The following is a 15,242-nucleotide window of genomic DNA, read 5'->3' on the forward strand; positions in this document are numbered from 1 at the left end:
GCTGTAGAAGACTATTTCTAAATACTCTTCTAAGAGTAATACTTGTTTTAGAGCTGCCTGTAAACGGTAGACCACCTGACACCTCAAATGAAAATGATTGGCTTTCCAGTTCGTTTTTTTTTTTTTTGTAGTTTTTTTTTTTTAGTTTTCTTCTTCTCTTGTGTTTAAATGACTGTGGTTACTGCCTTTATAATAGAAGCTTAAGCTAAAAAGCTTACAGCACCTAGTATTCCCAGGCAGTCTCCCATCCAAGTACTAACTAGGCCCAACTCTTCTTCGCTTCCGAGATCAGACGAGATCGGGCTTTCAAGGAGTGGTATGGCCGTAAGCAATCACTGCGGGCTGTAGAAGACTATTTCTAAATACTCTTCTAAGAGTAATACTTGTTTTAGAGCTGCCTGTAAACGGTAGACCACCTGACACCTCAAATGAAAATGATTGGCTTTCCAGTTCGTTTTTTTTTGTTGTTGTTTTTTTTTTCTTAAGTTTTCTTCTTCTCTTGTGTTTACATGACTGTGGTTACTGCCTTTATAATAGAAGCTTAAGCTAAAAAGCTTACAGCACCTAGTATTCCCAGGCAGTCTCCCATCCAAGTACTAACTAGGCCCAACTCTTCTTCGCTTCCGAGATCAGACGAGATCGGGCTTTCAAGGAGTGGTATGGCCGTAAGCGATCACTGCGGGCTGTAGAAGACTATTTCTATATACTCTTCTAAGAGTAATACTTGTTTTAGAGCTGCCTGTAAACGGTAGACCACCTGACACCTCAAATAAAAATGATTGGCTTTCCAGTTCGTTTTTTTTTTAAGTTTCTTCTTCTCTTGTGTTTAAATGACTGTGGTTACTGCCTTTATAATAGAAGCTTAAGCTAAAAAGCTTACAGCACCTAGTATTCCCAGGCAGTCTCCCATCCAAGTACTAACTAGGCCCAACTCTTCTTCGCTTCCGAGATCAGACGAGATCGGGCTTTCAAGGAGTGGTATGGCCGTAAGCGATCACTGCTGGCTGTAGAAGACTATTTCTATATACTCTTCTAAGAGTAATACTTGTTTTAGAGCTTCCTGTAAACGGTAGACCACCTGACACCTCAAATAAAAATGATTGGCTTTCCAGTTCGTTTTTTTTTTAAGTTTCTTCTTCTCTTGTGTTTAAATGACTGTGGTTACTGCCTTTATAATAGAAGCTTAAGCTAAAAAGCTTACAGCACCTAGTATTCCCAGGCAGTCTCCCATCCAAGTACTAACTAGGCCCAACTCTTCTTCGCTTCCGAGATCAGGCTTTCAAGGAGTGGTATGGCCGTAAGCAATCACTGCGGGCTGTAGAAGACTATTTCTAAATACTCTTCTAAGAGTAATACTTGTTTTAGAGCTGCCTGTAAACGGTAGACCACCTGACACCTCAAATGAAAATGATTGGCTTTCCAGTTCGTTTTTTTTTTTTTTGTAGTTTTTTTTTTTTAGTTTTCTTCTTCTCTTGTGTTTAAATGACTGTGGTTACTGCCTTTATAATAGAAGCTTAAGCTAAAAAGCTTACAGCACCTAGTATTCCCAGGCAGTCTCCCATCCAAGTACTAACTAGGCCCAACTCTTCTTCGCTTCCGAGATCAGACGAGATCGGGCTTTCAAGGAGTGGTATGGCCGTAAGCAATCACTGCGGGCTGTAGAAGACTATTTCTAAATACTCTTCTAAGAGTAATACTTGTTTTAGAGCTGCCTGTAAACGGTAGACCACCTGACACCTCAAATAAAAATGATTGGCTTTCCAGTTCGTTTTTTTTTTAAGTTTCTTCTTCTCTTGTGTTTAAATGACTGTGGTTACTGCCTTTATAATAGAAGCTTAAGCTAAAAAGCTTACAGCACCTAGTATTCCCAGGCAGTCTCCCATCCAAGTACTAACTAGGCCCAATTCTTCTTCGCTTCCGAGATCAGGCTTTCAAGGAGTGGTATGGCCGTAAGCAATCACTGCGGGCTGTAGAAGACTATTTCTAAATACTCTTCTAAGAGTAATACTTGTTTTAGAGCTGCCTGTAAACGGTAGACCACCTGACACCTCAAATGAAAATGATTGGCTTTCCAGTTCGTTTTTTTTTGTTGTTGTTTTTTTTTTCTTAAGTTTTCTTCTTCTCTTGTGTTTAAATGACTGTGGTTACTGCCTTTATAATAGAAGCTTAAGCTAAAAAGCTTACAGCACCTAGTATTCCCAGGCAGTCTCCCATCCAAGTACTAACTAGGCCCAACTCTTCTTCGCTTCCGAGATCAGACGAGATCGGGCTTTCAAGGAGTGGTATGGCCGTAAGCAATCACTGCGGGCTGTAGAAGACTATTTCTAAATACTCTTCTAAGAGTAATACTTGTTTTAGAGCTGCCTGTAAACGGTAGACCACCTGACACCTCAAATGAAAATGATTGGCTTTCCAGTTCGTTTTTTTTTGTTGTTGTTTTTTTTTTCTTAAGTTTTCTTCTTCTCTTGTGTTTAAATGACTGTGGTTACTGCCTTTATAATAGAAGCTTAAGCTAAAAAGCTTACAGCACCTAGTATTCCCAGGCAGTCTCCCATCCAAGTACTAACTAGGCCCAACTCTTCTTCGCTTCCGAGATCAGACGAGATCGGGCTTTCAAGGAGTGGTATGGCCGTAAGCGATCACTGCTGGCTGTAGAAGACTATTTCTATATACTCTTCTAAGAGTAATACTTGTTTTAGAGCTTCCTGTAAACGGTAGACCACCTGACACCTCAAATAAAAATGATTGGCTTTCCAGTTCGTTTTTTTTTTAAGTTTCTTCTTCTCTTGTGTTTAAATGACTGTGGTTACTGCCTTTATAATAGAAGCTTAAGCTAAAAAGCTTACAGCACCTAGTATTCCCAGGCAGTCTCCCATCCAAGTACTAACTAGGCCCAACTCTTCTTCGCTTCCGAGATCAGGCTTTCAAGGAGTGGTATGGCCGTAAGCAATCACTGCGGGCTGTAGAAGACTATTTCTAAATACTCTTCTAAGAGTAATACTTGTTTTAGAGCTGCCTGTAAACGGTAGACCACCTGACACCTCAAATGAAAATGATTGGCTTTCCAGTTCGTTTTTTTTTTTTTTGTAGTTTTTTTTTTTTAGTTTTCTTCTTCTCTTGTGTTTAAATGACTGTGGTTACTGCCTTTATAATAGAAGCTTAAGCTAAAAAGCTTACAGCACCTAGTATTCCCAGGCAGTCTCCCATCCAAGTACTAACTAGGCCCAACTCTTCTTCGCTTCCGAGATCAGACGAGATCGGGCTTTCAAGGAGTGGTATGGCCGTAAGCAATCACTGCGGGCTGTAGAAGACTATTTCTAAATACTCTTCTAAGAGTAATACTTGTTTTAGAGCTGCCTGTAAACGGTAGACCACCTGACACCTCAAATGAAAATGATTGGCTTTCCAGTTCGTTTTTTTTTTGTTGTTGTTTTTTTTTTCTTAAGTTTTCTTCTTCTCTTGTGTTTACATGACTGTGGTTACTGCCTTTATAATAGAAGCTTAAGCTAAAAAGCTTACAGCACCTAGTATTCCCAGGCAGTCTCCCATCCAAGTACTAACTAGGCCCAACTCTTCTTCGCTTCCGAGATCAGACGAGATCGGGCTTTCAAGGAGTGGTATGGCCGTAAGCGATCACTGCTGGCTGTAGAAGACTATTTCTATATACTCTTCTAAGAGTAATACTTGTTTTAGAGCTTCCTGTAAACGGTAGACCACCTGACACCTCAAATAAAAATGATTGGCTTTCCAGTTCGTTTTTTTTTTAAGTTTCTTCTTCTCTTGTGTTTAAATGACTGTGGTTACTGCCTTTATAATAGAAGCTTAAGCTAAAAAGCTTACAGCACCTAGTATTCCCAGGCAGTCTCCCATCCAAGTACTAACTAGGCCCAACTCTTCTTCGCTTCCGAGATCAGGCTTTCAAGGAGTGGTATGGCCGTAAGCAATCACTGCGGGCTGTAGAAGACTATTTCTAAATACTCTTCTAAGAGTAATACTTGTTTTAGAGCTGCCTGTAAACGGTAGACCACCTGACACCTCAAATGAAAATGATTGGCTTTCCAGTTCGTTTTTTTTTGTTGTTGTTTTTTTTTTCTTAAGTTTTCTTCTTCTCTTGTGTTTAAATGACTGTGGTTACTGCCTTTATAATAGAAGCTTAAGCTAAAAAGCTTACAGCACCTAGTATTCCCAGGCAGTCTCCCATCCAAGTACTAACTAGGCCCAACTCTTCTTCGCTTCCGAGATCAGACGAGATCGGGCTTTCAAGGAGTGGTATGGCCGTAAGCAATCACTGCGGGCTGTAGAAGACTATTTCTAAATACTCTTCTAAGAGTAATACTTGTTTTAGAGCTGCCTGTAAACGGTAGACCACCTGACACCTCAAATGAAAATGATTGGCTTTCCAGTTCGTTTTTTTTTGTTGTTGTTTTTTTTTTCTTAAGTTTTCTTCTTCTCTTGTGTTTAAATGACTGTGGTTACTGCCTTTATAATAGAAGCTTAAGCTAAAAAGCTTACAGCACCTAGTATTCCCAGGCAGTCTCCCATCCAAGTACTAACTAGGCCCAACTCTTCTTCGCTTCCGAGATCAGACGAGATCGGGCTTTCAAGGAGTGGTATGGCCGTAAGCGATCACTGCTGGCTGTAGAAGACTATTTCTATATACTCTTCTAAGAGTAATACTTGTTTTAGAGCTTCCTGTAAACGGTAGACCACCTGACACCTCAAATAAAAATGATTGGCTTTCCAGTTCGTTTTTTTTTTAAGTTTCTTCTTCTCTTGTGTTTAAATGACTGTGGTTACTGCCTTTATAATAGAAGCTTAAGCTAAAAAGCTTACAGCACCTAGTATTCCCAGGCAGTCTCCCATCCAAGTACTAACTAGGCCCAACTCTTCTTCGCTTCCGAGATCAGGCTTTCAAGGAGTGGTATGGCCGTAAGCAATCACTGCGGGCTGTAGAAGACTATTTCTAAATACTCTTCTAAGAGTAATACTTGTTTTAGAGCTGCCTGTAAACGGTAGACCACCTGACACCTCAAATGAAAATGATTGGCTTTCCAGTTCGTTTTTTTTTTTTTTGTAGTTTTTTTTTTTTAGTTTTCTTCTTCTCTTGTGTTTAAATGACTGTGGTTACTGCCTTTATAATAGAAGCTTAAGCTAAAAAGCTTACAGCACCTAGTATTCCCAGGCAGTCTCCCATCCAAGTACTAACTAGGCCCAACTCTTCTTCGCTTCCGAGATCAGACGAGATCGGGCTTTCAAGGAGTGGTATGGCCGTAAGCAATCACTGCGGGCTGTAGAAGACTATTTCTAAATACTCTTCTAAGAGTAATACTTGTTTTAGAGCTGCCTGTAAACGGTAGACCACCTGACACCTCAAATGAAAATGATTGGCTTTCCAGTTCGTTTTTTTTTGTTGTTGTTTTTTTTTTCTTAAGTTTTCTTCTTCTCTTGTGTTTACATGACTGTGGTTACTGCCTTTATAATAGAAGCTTAAGCTAAAAAGCTTACAGCACCTAGTATTCCCAGGCAGTCTCCCATCCAAGTACTAACTAGGCCCAACTCTTCTTCGCTTCCGAGATCAGACGAGATCGGGCTTTCAAGGAGTGGTATGGCCGTAAGCGATCACTGCGGGCTGTAGAAGACTATTTCTATATACTCTTCTAAGAGTAATACTTGTTTTAGAGCTGCCTGTAAACGGTAGACCACCTGACACCTCAAATAAAAATGATTGGCTTTCCAGTTCGTTTTTTTTTTAAGTTTCTTCTTCTCTTGTGTTTAAATGACTGTGGTTACTGCCTTTATAATAGAAGCTTAAGCTAAAAAGCTTACAGCACCTAGTATTCCCAGGCAGTCTCCCATCCAAGTACTAACTAGGCCCAACTCTTCTTCGCTTCCGAGATCAGACGAGATCGGGCTTTCAAGGAGTGGTATGGCCGTAAGCAATCACTGCGGGCTGTAGAAGACTATTTCTATATACTCTTCTAAGAGTAATACTTGTTTTAGAGCTTCCTGTAAACGGTAGACCACCTGACACCTCAAATAAAAATGATTGGCTTTCCAGTTCGTTTTTTTTTTAAGTTTCTTCTTCTCTTGTGTTTAAATGACTGTGGTTACTGCCTTTATAATAGAAGCTTAAGCTAAAAAGCTTACAGCACCTAGTATTCCCAGGCAGTCTCCCATCCAAGTACTAACTAGGCCCAACTCTTCTTCGCTTCCGAGATCAGGCTTTCAAGGAGTGGTATGGCCGTAAGCAATCACTGCGGGCTGTAGAAGACTATTTCTAAATACTCTTCTAAGAGTAATACTTGTTTTAGAGCTGCCTGTAAACGGTAGACCACCTGACACCTCAAATGAAAATGATTGGCTTTCCAGTTCGTTTTTTTTTGTTGTTGTTTTTTTTTTCTTAAGTTTTCTTCTTCTCTTGTGTTTAAATGACTGTGGTTACTGCCTTTATAATAGAAGCTTAAGCTAAAAAGCTTACAGCACCTAGTATTCCCAGGCAGTCTCCCATCCAAGTACTAACTAGGCCCAACTCTTCTTCGCTTCCGAGATCAGACGAGATCGGGCTTTCAAGGAGTGGTATGGCCGTAAGCGATCACTGCTGGCTGTAGAAGACTATTTCTATATACTCTTCTAAGAGTAATACTTGTTTTAGAGCTTCCTGTAAACGGTAGACCACCTGACACCTCAAATAAAAATGATTGGCTTTCCAGTTCGTTTTTTTTTTAAGTTTCTTCTTCTCTTGTGTTTAAATGACTGTGGTTACTGCCTTTATAATAGAAGCTTAAGCTAAAAAGCTTACAGCACCTAGTATTCCCAGGCAGTCTCCCATCCAAGTACTAACTAGGCCCAACTCTTCTTCGCTTCCGAGATCAGGCTTTCAAGGAGTGGTATGGCCGTAAGCAATCACTGCGGGCTGTAGAAGACTATTTCTAAATACTCTTCTAAGAGTAATACTTGTTTTAGAGCTGCCTGTAAACGGTAGACCACCTGACACCTCAAATGAAAATGATTGGCTTTCCAGTTCGTTTTTTTTTTTTTTGTAGTTTTTTTTTTTTAGTTTTCTTCTTCTCTTGTGTTTAAATGACTGTGGTTACTGCCTTTATAATAGAAGCTTAAGCTAAAAAGCTTACAGCACCTAGTATTCCCAGGCAGTCTCCCATCCAAGTACTAACTAGGCCCAACTCTTCTTCGCTTCCGAGATCAGACGAGATCGGGCTTTCAAGGAGTGGTATGGCCGTAAGCAATCACTGCGGGCTGTAGAAGACTATTTCTAAATACTCTTCTAAGAGTAATACTTGTTTTAGAGCTGCCTGTAAACGGTAGACCACCTGACACCTCAAATGAAAATGATTGGCTTTCCAGTTCGTTTTTTTTTGTTGTTGTTTTTTTTTTCTTAAGTTTTCTTCTTCTCTTGTGTTTACATGACTGTGGTTACTGCCTTTATAATAGAAGCTTAAGCTAAAAAGCTTACAGCACCTAGTATTCCCAGGCAGTCTCCCATCCAAGTACTAACTAGGCCCAACTCTTCTTCGCTTCCGAGATCAGACGAGATCGGGCTTTCAAGGAGTGGTATGGCCGTAAGCGATCACTGCGGGCTGTAGAAGACTATTTCTATATACTCTTCTAAGAGTAATACTTGTTTTAGAGCTGCCTGTAAACGGTAGACCACCTGACACCTCAAATAAAAATGATTGGCTTTCCAGTTCGTTTTTTTTTTAAGTTTCTTCTTCTCTTGTGTTTAAATGACTGTGGTTACTGCCTTTATAATAGAAGCTTAAGCTAAAAAGCTTACAGCACCTAGTATTCCCAGGCAGTCTCCCATCCAAGTACTAACTAGGCCCAACTCTTCTTCGCTTCCGAGATCAGACGAGATCGGGCTTTCAAGGAGTGGTATGGCCGTAAGCAATCACTGCGGGCTGTAGAAGACTATTTCTATATACTCTTCTAAGAGTAATACTTGTTTTAGAGCTGCCTGTAAACGGTAGACCACCTGACACCTCAAATAAAAATGATTGGCTTTCCAGTTCGTTTTTTTTTGTTGTTGTTTTTTTTTTCTTAAGTTTTCTTCTTCTCTTGTGTTTAAATGACTGTGGTTACTGCCTTTATAATAGAAGCTTAAGCTAAAAAGCTTACAGCACCTAGTATTCCCAGGCAGTCTCCCATCCAAGTACTAACGAGGCCCAACTCTTCTTCGCTTCCGAGATCAGACGAGATCGGGCTTTCAAGGAGTGGTATGGCCGTAAGCGATCACTGCTGGCTGTAGAAGACTATTTCTATATACTCTTCTAAGAGTAATACTTGTTTTAGAGCTGCCTGTAAACGGTAGACCACCTGACACCTCAAATAAAAATGATTGGCTTTCCAGTTCGTTTTTTTTTTAAGTTTCTTCTTCTCTTGTGTTTAAATGACTGTGGTTACTGCCTTTATAATAGAAGCTTAAGCTAAAAAGCTTACAGCACCTAGTATTCCCAGGCAGTCTCCCATCCAAGTACTAACTAGGCCCAACTCTTCTTCGCTTCCGAGATCAGACGAGATCGGGCTTTCAAGGAGTGGTATGGCCGTAAGCAATCACTGCGGGCTGTAGAAGACTATTTCTAAATACTCTTCTAAGAGTAATACTTGTTTTAGAGCTGCCTGTAAACGGTAGACCACCTGACACCTCAAATGAAAATGATTGGCTTTCCAGTTCGTTTTTTTGCTGTTGTTTTTTTTTTCTTAAGTTTTCTTCTTCTCTTGTGTTTACATGACTGTGGTTACTGCCTTTATAATAGAAGCTTAAGCTAAAGAGCTTACAGCACCTAGTATTCCCAGGCAGTCTCCCATCCAAGTACTAACTAGGCCCAACTCTTCTTCGCTTCCGAGATCAGACGAGATCGGGCTTTCAAGGAGTGGTATGGCCGTAAGCGATCACTGCGGGCTGTAGAAGACTATTTCTATATACTCTTCTAAGAGTAATACTTGTTTTAGAGCTGCCTGTAAACGGTAGACCACCTGACACCTCAAATGAAAATGATTGGCTTTCCAGTTCGTTTTTTTTTTAAGTTTCTTCTTCTCTTGTGTTTAAATGACTGTGGTTACTGCCTTTATAATAGAAGCTTAAGCTAAAAAGCTTACAGAACCTAGTATTCCCAGGCAGTCTCCCATCCAAGTACTAACTAGGCCCAACTCTTCTTCGCTTCCGAGATCAGACGAGATCGGGCTTTCAAGGAGTGGTATGGCCGTAAGCGATCACTGCGGGCTGTAGAAGACTATTTCTATATACTCTTCTAAGAGTAATACTTGTTTTAGAGCTGCCTGTAAACGGTAGACCACCTGACACCTCAAATAAAAATGATTGGCTTTCCAGTTCGTTTTTTTTTTAAGTTTCTTCTTCTCTTGTGTTTAAATGACTGTGGTTACTGCCTTTATAATAGAAGCTTAAGCTAAAAAGCTTACAGCACCTAGTATTCCCAGGCAGTCTCCCATCCAAGTACTAACGAGGCCCAACTCTTCTTTGCTTCCGAGATCAGACGAGATCGGGCTTTCAAGGAGTGGTATGGCCGTAAGCGATCACTGCTGGCTGTAGAAGACTATTTCTATATACTCTTCTAAGAGTAATACTTGTTTTAGAGCTGCCTGTAAACGGTAGACCACCTGACACCTCAAATAAAAATGATTGGCTTTCCAGTTCGTTTTTTTTTGTTGTTGTTTTTTTTTTCTTAAGTTTTCTTCTTCTCTTGTGTTTAAATGACTGTGGTTACTGCCTTTATAATAGAAGCTTAAGCTAAAAAGCTTACAGCACCTAGTATTCCCAGGCAGTCTCCCATCCAAGTACTAACTAGGCCCAACTCTTCTTCGCTTCCGAGATCAGACGAGATCGGGCTTTCAAGGAGTGGTATGGCCGTAAGCGATCACTGCTGGCTGTAGAAGACTATTTCTATATACTCTTCTAAGAGTAATACTTGTTTTAGAGCTTCCTGTAAACGGTAGACCACCTGACACCTCAAATAAAAATGATTGGCTTTCCAGTTCGTTTTTTTTTTAAGTTTCTTCTTCTCTTGTGTTTAAATGACTGTGGTTACTGCCTTTATAATAGAAGCTTAAGCTAAAAAGCTTACAGCACCTAGTATTCCCAGGCAGTCTCCCATCCAAGTACTAACTAGGCCCAACTCTTCTTCGCTTCCGAGATCAGGCTTTCAAGGAGTGGTATGGCCGTAAGCAATCACTGCGGGCTGTAGAAGACTATTTCTAAATACTCTTCTAAGAGTAATACTTGTTTTAGAGCTGCCTGTAAACGGTAGACCACCTGACACCTCAAATGAAAATGATTGGCTTTCCAGTTCGTTTTTTTTTTTTTTGTAGTTTTTTTTTTTTAGTTTTCTTCTTCTCTTGTGTTTAAATGACTGTGGTTACTGCCTTTATAATAGAAGCTTAAGCTAAAAAGCTTACAGCACCTAGTATTCCCAGGCAGTCTCCCATCCAAGTACTAACTAGGCCCAACTCTTCTTCGCTTCCGAGATCAGACGAGATCGGGCTTTCAAGGAGTGGTATGGCCGTAAGCAAACACTGCGGGCTGTAGAAGACTATTTCTAAATACTCTTCTAAGAGTAATACTTGTTTTAGAGCTGCCTGTAAACGGTAGACCACCTGACACCTCAAATGAAAATGATTGGCTTTCCAGTTCGTTTTTTTTTTAAGTTTCTTCTTCTCTTGTGTTTAAATGACTGTGGTTACTGCCTTTATAATAGAAGCTTAAGCTAAAAAGCTTACAGCACCTAGTATTCCCAGGCAGTCTCCCATCCAAGTACTAACTAGGCCCAACTCTTCTTCGCTTCCGAGATCATACGAGATCGGGCTTTCAAGGAGTGGTATGGCCGTAAGCAATCACTGCGGGCTGTAGAAGACTATTTCTAAATACTCTTCTAAGAGTAATACTTGTTTTAGAGCTGCCTGTAAACGGTAGACCACCTGACACCTCAAATGAAAATGATTGGCTTTCCAGTTCGTTTTTTTGCTGTTGTTTTTTTTTTCTTAAGTTTTCTTCTTCTCTTGTGTTTACATGACTGTGGTTACTGCCTTTATAATAGAAGCTTAAGCTAAAGAGCTTACAGCACCTAGTATTCCCAGGCAGTCTCCCATCCAAGTACTAACGAGGCCCAACTCTTCTTCGCTTCCGAGATCAGACGAGATCGGGCTTTCAAGGAGTGGTATGGCCGTAAGCGATCACTGCTGGCTGTAGAAGACTATTTCTATATACTCTTCTAAGAGTAATACTTGTTTTAGAGCTGCCTGTAAACGGTAGACCACCTGACACCTCAAATAAAAATGATTGGCTTTCCAGTTCGTTTTTTTTTTAAGTTTCTTCTTCTCTTGTGTTTAAATGACTGTGGTTACTGCCTTTATAATAGAAGCTTAAGCTAAAAAGCTTACAGCACCTAGTATTCCCAGGCAGTCTCCCATCCAAGTACTAACTAGGCCCAACTCTTCTTCGCTTCCGAGATCAGGCTTTCAAGGAGTGGTATGGCCGTAAGCAATCACTGCGGGCTGTAGAAGACTATTTCTAAATACTCTTCTAAGAGTAATACTTGTTTTAGAGCTGCCTGTAAACGGTAGACCACCTGACACCTCAAATGAAAATGATTGGCTTTCCAGTTCGTTTTTTTTTTTTTTGTAGTTTTTTTTTTTTAGTTTTCTTCTTCTCTTGTGTTTAAATGACTGTGGTTACTGCCTTTATAATAGAAGCTTAAGCTAAAAAGCTTACAGCACCTAGTATTCCCAGGCAGTCTCCCATCCAAGTACTAACTAGGCCCAACTCTTCTTCGCTTCCGAGATCAGACGAGATCGGGCTTTCAAGGAGTGGTATGGCCGTAAGCAATCACTGCGGGCTGTAGAAGACTATTTCTAAATACTCTTCTAAGAGTAATACTTGTTTTAGAGCTGCCTGTAAACGGTAGACCACCTGACACCTCAAATGAAAATGATTGGCTTTCCAGTTCGTTTTTTTTTGTTGTTGTTTTTTTTTTCTTAAGTTTTCTTCTTCTCTTCTGTTTACATGACTGTGGTTACTGCCTTTATAATAGAAGCTTAAGCTAAAAAGCTTACAGCACCTAGTATTCCCAGGCAGTCTCCCATCCAAGTACTAACTAGGCCCAACTCTTCTTCGCTTCCGAGATCAGACGAGATCGGGCTTTCAAGGAGTGGTATGGCCGTAAGCGATCACTGCGGGCTGTAGAAGACTATTTCTATATACTCTTCTAAGAGTAATACTTGTTTTAGAGCTGCCTGTAAACGGTAGACCACCTGACACCTCAAATAAAAATGATTGGCTTTCCAGTTCGTTTTTTTTTTAAGTTTCTTCTTCTCTTGTGTTTAAATGACTGTGGTTACTGCCTTTATAATAGAAGCTTAAGCTAAAAAGCTTACAGCACCTAGTATTCCCAGGCAGTCTCCCATCCAAGTACTAACTAGGCCCAACTCTTCTTCGCTTCCGAGATCAGACGAGATCGGGCTTTCAAGGAGTGGTATGGCCGTAAGCAATCACTGCGGGCTGTAGAAGACTATTTCTATATACTCTTCTAAGAGTAATACTTGTTTTAGAGCTGCCTGTAAACGGTAGACCACCTGACACCTCAAATAAAAATGATTGGCTTTCCAGTTCGTTTTTTTTTGTTGTTGTTTTTTTTTTCTTAAGTTTTCTTCTTCTCTTGTGTTTAAATGACTGTGGTTACTGCCTTTATAATAGAAGCTTAAGCTAAAAAGCTTACAGCACCTAGTATTCCCAGGCAGTCTCCCATCCAAGTACTAACGAGGCCCAACTCTTCTTCGCTTCCGAGATCAGACGAGATCGGGCTTTCAAGGAGTGGTATGGCCGTAAGCGATCACTGCTGGCTGTAGAAGACTATTTCTATATACTCTTCTAAGAGTAATACTTGTTTTAGAGCTGCCTGTAAACGGTAGACCACCTGACACCTCAAATAAAAATGATTGGCTTTCCAGTTCGTTTTTTTTTTAAGTTTCTTCTTCTCTTGTGTTTAAATGACTGTGGTTACTGCCTTTATAATAGAAGCTTAAGCTAAAAAGCTTACAGCACCTAGTATTCCCAGGCAGTCTCCCATCCAAGTACTAACTAGGCCCAACTCTTCTTCGCTTCCGAGATCAGACGAGATCGGGCTTTCAAGGAGTGGTATGGCCGTAAGCAATCACTGCGGGCTGTAGAAGACTATTTCTAAATACTCTTCTAAGAGTAATACTTGTTTTAGAGCTGCCTGTAAACGGTAGACCACCTGACACCTCAAATGAAAATGATTGGCTTTCCAGTTCGTTTTTTTGCTGTTGTTTTTTTTTTCTTAAGTTTTCTTCTTCTCTTGTGTTTACATGACTGTGGTTACTGCCTTTATAATAGAAGCTTAAGCTAAAGAGCTTACAGCACCTAGTATTCCCAGGCAGTCTCCCATCCAAGTACTAACTAGGCCCAACTCTTCTTCGCTTCCGAGATCAGACGAGATCGGGCTTTCAAGGAGTGGTATGGCCGTAAGCGATCACTGCGGGCTGTAGAAGACTATTTCTATATACTCTTCTAAGAGTAATACTTGTTTTAGAGCTGCCTGTAAACGGTAGACCACCTGACACCTCAAATGAAAATGATTGGCTTTCCAGTTCGTTTTTTTTTTAAGTTTCTTCTTCTCTTGTGTTTAAATGACTGTGGTTACTGCCTTTATAATAGAAGCTTAAGCTAAAAAGCTTACAGAACCTAGTATTCCCAGGCAGTCTCCCATCCAAGTACTAACTAGGCCCAACTCTTCTTCGCTTCCGAGATCAGACGAGATCGGGCTTTCAAGGAGTGGTATGGCCGTAAGCGATCACTGCGGGCTGTAGAAGACTATTTCTATATACTCTTCTAAGAGTAATACTTGTTTTAGAGCTGCCTGTAAACGGTAGACCACCTGACACCTCAAATAAAAATGATTGGCTTTCCAGTTCGTTTTTTTTTTAAGTTTCTTCTTCTCTTGTGTTTAAATGACTGTGGTTACTGCCTTTATAATAGAAGCTTAAGCTAAAAAGCTTACAGCACCTAGTATTCCCAGGCAGTCTCCCATCCAAGTACTAACGAGGCCCAACTCTTCTTCGCTTCCGAGATCAGACGAGATCGGGCTTTCAAGGAGTGGTATGGCCGTAAGCGATCACTGCTGGCTGTAGAAGACTATTTCTATATACTCTTCTAAGAGTAATACTTGTTTTAGAGCTGCCTGTAAACGGTAGACCACCTGACACCTCAAATAAAAATGATTGGCTTTCCAGTTCGTTTTTTTTTGTTGTTGTTTTTTTTTTCTTAAGTTTTCTTCTTCTCTTGTGTTTAAATGACTGTGGTTACTGCCTTTATAATAGAAGCTTAAGCTAAAAAGCTTACAGCACCTAGTATTCCCAGGCAGTCTCCCATCCAAGTACTAACTAGGCCCAACTCTTCTTCGCTTCCGAGATCAGACGAGATCGGGCTTTCAAGGAGTGGTATGGCCGTAAGCGATCACTGCTGGCTGTAGAAGACTATTTCTATATACTCTTCTAAGAGTAATACTTGTTTTAGAGCTTCCTGTAAACGGTAGACCACCTGACACCTCAAATAAAAATGATTGGCTTTCCAGTTCGTTTTTTTTTTAAGTTTCTTCTTCTCTTGTGTTTAAATGACTGTGGTTACTGCCTTTATAATAGAAGCTTAAGCTAAAAAGCTTACAGCACCTAGTATTCCCAGGCAGTCTCCCATCCAAGTACTAACTAGGCCCAACTCTTCTTCGCTTCCGAGATCAGGCTTTCAAGGAGTGGTATGGCCGTAAGCAATCACTGCGGGCTGTAGAAGACTATTTCTAAATACTCTTCTAAGAGTAATACTTGTTTTAGAGCTGCCTGTAAACGGTAGACCACCTGACACCTCAAATGAAAATGATTGGCTTTCCAGTTCGTTTTTTTTTTTTTTGTAGTTTTTTTTTTTTAGTTTTCTTCTTCTCTTGTGTTTAAATGACTGTGGTTACTGCCTTTATAATAGAAGCTTAAGCTAAAAAGCTTACAGCACCTAGTATTCCCAGGCAGTCTCCCATCCAAGTACTAACTAGGCCCAACTCTTCTTCGCTTCCGAGATCAGACGAGATCGGGCTTTCAAGGAGTGGTATGGCCGTAAGCAATCACTGCGGGCTGTAGAAGACTATTTCTAAATACTCTTCTAAGAGTAATACTTGTTTTAGAGCTGCCTGTAAACGGTAGACCACCTGACA

At 40.4% G+C, this 15,242-nt stretch overlaps 29 non-coding genes and 17 pseudogenes across 29 annotated transcripts; all 46 read right to left on the bottom strand.

Annotated features, from left to right (window-relative positions):
• Positions 1 to 211: 211 nt before the first annotated feature.
• On the bottom strand, positions 212 to 330 carry LOC136681078 (5S ribosomal RNA). The gene has a single exon (XR_010797664.1). It is a non-coding gene; the product is annotated as a 5S ribosomal RNA (ribosomal RNA).
• A 222-nt stretch (positions 331 to 552) lies between these two features.
• Positions 553 to 671, bottom strand: LOC136681079 (5S ribosomal RNA). The gene has a single exon (XR_010797665.1). It is a non-coding gene; the product is annotated as a 5S ribosomal RNA (ribosomal RNA).
• A 202-nt stretch (positions 672 to 873) lies between these two features.
• Positions 874 to 992, bottom strand: LOC136681081 (5S ribosomal RNA). Its single transcript, XR_010797667.1, has one exon. It is a non-coding gene; the product is annotated as a 5S ribosomal RNA (ribosomal RNA).
• A 202-nt stretch (positions 993 to 1,194) lies between these two features.
• On the bottom strand, positions 1,195 to 1,303 carry LOC136681355 (5S ribosomal RNA; annotated as a pseudogene).
• A 222-nt stretch (positions 1,304 to 1,525) lies between these two features.
• Positions 1,526 to 1,644, bottom strand: LOC136681082 (5S ribosomal RNA). The gene has a single exon (XR_010797668.1). It is a non-coding gene; the product is annotated as a 5S ribosomal RNA (ribosomal RNA).
• A 202-nt stretch (positions 1,645 to 1,846) lies between these two features.
• Positions 1,847 to 1,955, bottom strand: LOC136681385 (5S ribosomal RNA; annotated as a pseudogene).
• A 222-nt stretch (positions 1,956 to 2,177) lies between these two features.
• On the bottom strand, positions 2,178 to 2,296 carry LOC136681083 (5S ribosomal RNA). The gene has a single exon (XR_010797669.1). It is a non-coding gene; the product is annotated as a 5S ribosomal RNA (ribosomal RNA).
• Positions 2,297 to 2,518: 222 nt separating this feature from the next.
• LOC136681084 (5S ribosomal RNA) lies at positions 2,519 to 2,637 on the bottom strand. Its single transcript, XR_010797670.1, has one exon. It is a non-coding gene; the product is annotated as a 5S ribosomal RNA (ribosomal RNA).
• A 202-nt stretch (positions 2,638 to 2,839) lies between these two features.
• LOC136681356 (5S ribosomal RNA) lies at positions 2,840 to 2,948 on the bottom strand (annotated as a pseudogene).
• Positions 2,949 to 3,170: 222 nt separating this feature from the next.
• Positions 3,171 to 3,289, bottom strand: LOC136681085 (5S ribosomal RNA). The gene has a single exon (XR_010797671.1). It is a non-coding gene; the product is annotated as a 5S ribosomal RNA (ribosomal RNA).
• A 223-nt stretch (positions 3,290 to 3,512) lies between these two features.
• LOC136681086 (5S ribosomal RNA) lies at positions 3,513 to 3,631 on the bottom strand. Its single transcript, XR_010797672.1, has one exon. It is a non-coding gene; the product is annotated as a 5S ribosomal RNA (ribosomal RNA).
• Positions 3,632 to 3,833: 202 nt separating this feature from the next.
• LOC136681357 (5S ribosomal RNA) lies at positions 3,834 to 3,942 on the bottom strand (annotated as a pseudogene).
• A 222-nt stretch (positions 3,943 to 4,164) lies between these two features.
• On the bottom strand, positions 4,165 to 4,283 carry LOC136681087 (5S ribosomal RNA). Its single transcript, XR_010797673.1, has one exon. It is a non-coding gene; the product is annotated as a 5S ribosomal RNA (ribosomal RNA).
• Positions 4,284 to 4,505: 222 nt separating this feature from the next.
• Positions 4,506 to 4,624, bottom strand: LOC136681088 (5S ribosomal RNA). The gene has a single exon (XR_010797674.1). It is a non-coding gene; the product is annotated as a 5S ribosomal RNA (ribosomal RNA).
• A 202-nt stretch (positions 4,625 to 4,826) lies between these two features.
• LOC136681358 (5S ribosomal RNA) lies at positions 4,827 to 4,935 on the bottom strand (annotated as a pseudogene).
• Positions 4,936 to 5,157: 222 nt separating this feature from the next.
• Positions 5,158 to 5,276, bottom strand: LOC136681089 (5S ribosomal RNA). Its single transcript, XR_010797675.1, has one exon. It is a non-coding gene; the product is annotated as a 5S ribosomal RNA (ribosomal RNA).
• A 222-nt stretch (positions 5,277 to 5,498) lies between these two features.
• Positions 5,499 to 5,617, bottom strand: LOC136681090 (5S ribosomal RNA). Its single transcript, XR_010797676.1, has one exon. It is a non-coding gene; the product is annotated as a 5S ribosomal RNA (ribosomal RNA).
• Positions 5,618 to 5,819: 202 nt separating this feature from the next.
• Positions 5,820 to 5,938, bottom strand: LOC136681092 (5S ribosomal RNA). The gene has a single exon (XR_010797678.1). It is a non-coding gene; the product is annotated as a 5S ribosomal RNA (ribosomal RNA).
• A 202-nt stretch (positions 5,939 to 6,140) lies between these two features.
• LOC136681360 (5S ribosomal RNA) lies at positions 6,141 to 6,249 on the bottom strand (annotated as a pseudogene).
• A 222-nt stretch (positions 6,250 to 6,471) lies between these two features.
• LOC136681093 (5S ribosomal RNA) lies at positions 6,472 to 6,590 on the bottom strand. The gene has a single exon (XR_010797679.1). It is a non-coding gene; the product is annotated as a 5S ribosomal RNA (ribosomal RNA).
• A 202-nt stretch (positions 6,591 to 6,792) lies between these two features.
• LOC136681361 (5S ribosomal RNA) lies at positions 6,793 to 6,901 on the bottom strand (annotated as a pseudogene).
• A 222-nt stretch (positions 6,902 to 7,123) lies between these two features.
• Positions 7,124 to 7,242, bottom strand: LOC136681094 (5S ribosomal RNA). Its single transcript, XR_010797680.1, has one exon. It is a non-coding gene; the product is annotated as a 5S ribosomal RNA (ribosomal RNA).
• A 222-nt stretch (positions 7,243 to 7,464) lies between these two features.
• LOC136681096 (5S ribosomal RNA) lies at positions 7,465 to 7,583 on the bottom strand. Its single transcript, XR_010797681.1, has one exon. It is a non-coding gene; the product is annotated as a 5S ribosomal RNA (ribosomal RNA).
• Positions 7,584 to 7,785: 202 nt separating this feature from the next.
• On the bottom strand, positions 7,786 to 7,904 carry LOC136681097 (5S ribosomal RNA). Its single transcript, XR_010797682.1, has one exon. It is a non-coding gene; the product is annotated as a 5S ribosomal RNA (ribosomal RNA).
• A 222-nt stretch (positions 7,905 to 8,126) lies between these two features.
• LOC136681271 (5S ribosomal RNA) lies at positions 8,127 to 8,245 on the bottom strand (annotated as a pseudogene).
• Positions 8,246 to 8,447: 202 nt separating this feature from the next.
• LOC136681098 (5S ribosomal RNA) lies at positions 8,448 to 8,566 on the bottom strand. The gene has a single exon (XR_010797683.1). It is a non-coding gene; the product is annotated as a 5S ribosomal RNA (ribosomal RNA).
• A 220-nt stretch (positions 8,567 to 8,786) lies between these two features.
• On the bottom strand, positions 8,787 to 8,905 carry LOC136681099 (5S ribosomal RNA). Its single transcript, XR_010797684.1, has one exon. It is a non-coding gene; the product is annotated as a 5S ribosomal RNA (ribosomal RNA).
• Positions 8,906 to 9,107: 202 nt separating this feature from the next.
• LOC136681212 (5S ribosomal RNA) lies at positions 9,108 to 9,226 on the bottom strand (annotated as a pseudogene).
• Positions 9,227 to 9,428: 202 nt separating this feature from the next.
• LOC136681307 (5S ribosomal RNA) lies at positions 9,429 to 9,547 on the bottom strand (annotated as a pseudogene).
• A 222-nt stretch (positions 9,548 to 9,769) lies between these two features.
• On the bottom strand, positions 9,770 to 9,888 carry LOC136681100 (5S ribosomal RNA). The gene has a single exon (XR_010797685.1). It is a non-coding gene; the product is annotated as a 5S ribosomal RNA (ribosomal RNA).
• A 202-nt stretch (positions 9,889 to 10,090) lies between these two features.
• On the bottom strand, positions 10,091 to 10,199 carry LOC136681362 (5S ribosomal RNA; annotated as a pseudogene).
• Positions 10,200 to 10,421: 222 nt separating this feature from the next.
• Positions 10,422 to 10,540, bottom strand: LOC136681101 (5S ribosomal RNA). Its single transcript, XR_010797686.1, has one exon. It is a non-coding gene; the product is annotated as a 5S ribosomal RNA (ribosomal RNA).
• Positions 10,541 to 10,742: 202 nt separating this feature from the next.
• On the bottom strand, positions 10,743 to 10,861 carry LOC136681180 (5S ribosomal RNA). The gene has a single exon (XR_010797764.1). It is a non-coding gene; the product is annotated as a 5S ribosomal RNA (ribosomal RNA).
• Positions 10,862 to 11,081: 220 nt separating this feature from the next.
• LOC136681272 (5S ribosomal RNA) lies at positions 11,082 to 11,200 on the bottom strand (annotated as a pseudogene).
• A 202-nt stretch (positions 11,201 to 11,402) lies between these two features.
• Positions 11,403 to 11,511, bottom strand: LOC136681363 (5S ribosomal RNA; annotated as a pseudogene).
• Positions 11,512 to 11,733: 222 nt separating this feature from the next.
• Positions 11,734 to 11,852, bottom strand: LOC136681102 (5S ribosomal RNA). The gene has a single exon (XR_010797687.1). It is a non-coding gene; the product is annotated as a 5S ribosomal RNA (ribosomal RNA).
• A 222-nt stretch (positions 11,853 to 12,074) lies between these two features.
• On the bottom strand, positions 12,075 to 12,193 carry LOC136681104 (5S ribosomal RNA). Its single transcript, XR_010797689.1, has one exon. It is a non-coding gene; the product is annotated as a 5S ribosomal RNA (ribosomal RNA).
• A 202-nt stretch (positions 12,194 to 12,395) lies between these two features.
• LOC136681105 (5S ribosomal RNA) lies at positions 12,396 to 12,514 on the bottom strand. Its single transcript, XR_010797690.1, has one exon. It is a non-coding gene; the product is annotated as a 5S ribosomal RNA (ribosomal RNA).
• Positions 12,515 to 12,736: 222 nt separating this feature from the next.
• LOC136681273 (5S ribosomal RNA) lies at positions 12,737 to 12,855 on the bottom strand (annotated as a pseudogene).
• Positions 12,856 to 13,057: 202 nt separating this feature from the next.
• Positions 13,058 to 13,176, bottom strand: LOC136681106 (5S ribosomal RNA). Its single transcript, XR_010797691.1, has one exon. It is a non-coding gene; the product is annotated as a 5S ribosomal RNA (ribosomal RNA).
• A 220-nt stretch (positions 13,177 to 13,396) lies between these two features.
• On the bottom strand, positions 13,397 to 13,515 carry LOC136681107 (5S ribosomal RNA). The gene has a single exon (XR_010797692.1). It is a non-coding gene; the product is annotated as a 5S ribosomal RNA (ribosomal RNA).
• Positions 13,516 to 13,717: 202 nt separating this feature from the next.
• On the bottom strand, positions 13,718 to 13,836 carry LOC136681213 (5S ribosomal RNA; annotated as a pseudogene).
• Positions 13,837 to 14,038: 202 nt separating this feature from the next.
• Positions 14,039 to 14,157, bottom strand: LOC136681275 (5S ribosomal RNA; annotated as a pseudogene).
• A 222-nt stretch (positions 14,158 to 14,379) lies between these two features.
• LOC136681108 (5S ribosomal RNA) lies at positions 14,380 to 14,498 on the bottom strand. The gene has a single exon (XR_010797693.1). It is a non-coding gene; the product is annotated as a 5S ribosomal RNA (ribosomal RNA).
• Positions 14,499 to 14,700: 202 nt separating this feature from the next.
• LOC136681364 (5S ribosomal RNA) lies at positions 14,701 to 14,809 on the bottom strand (annotated as a pseudogene).
• Positions 14,810 to 15,031: 222 nt separating this feature from the next.
• Positions 15,032 to 15,150, bottom strand: LOC136681109 (5S ribosomal RNA). The gene has a single exon (XR_010797694.1). It is a non-coding gene; the product is annotated as a 5S ribosomal RNA (ribosomal RNA).
• Positions 15,151 to 15,242: the final 92 nt, after the last annotated feature.

The sequence above is a fragment of the Hoplias malabaricus genome, unplaced genomic scaffold (genome assembly GCF_029633855.1).
Source record: "Hoplias malabaricus isolate fHopMal1 unplaced genomic scaffold, fHopMal1.hap1 scaffold_105, whole genome shotgun sequence".
In the NCBI taxonomy this organism is placed as follows: Eukaryota; Metazoa; Chordata; class Actinopteri; order Characiformes; family Erythrinidae; genus Hoplias; species Hoplias malabaricus.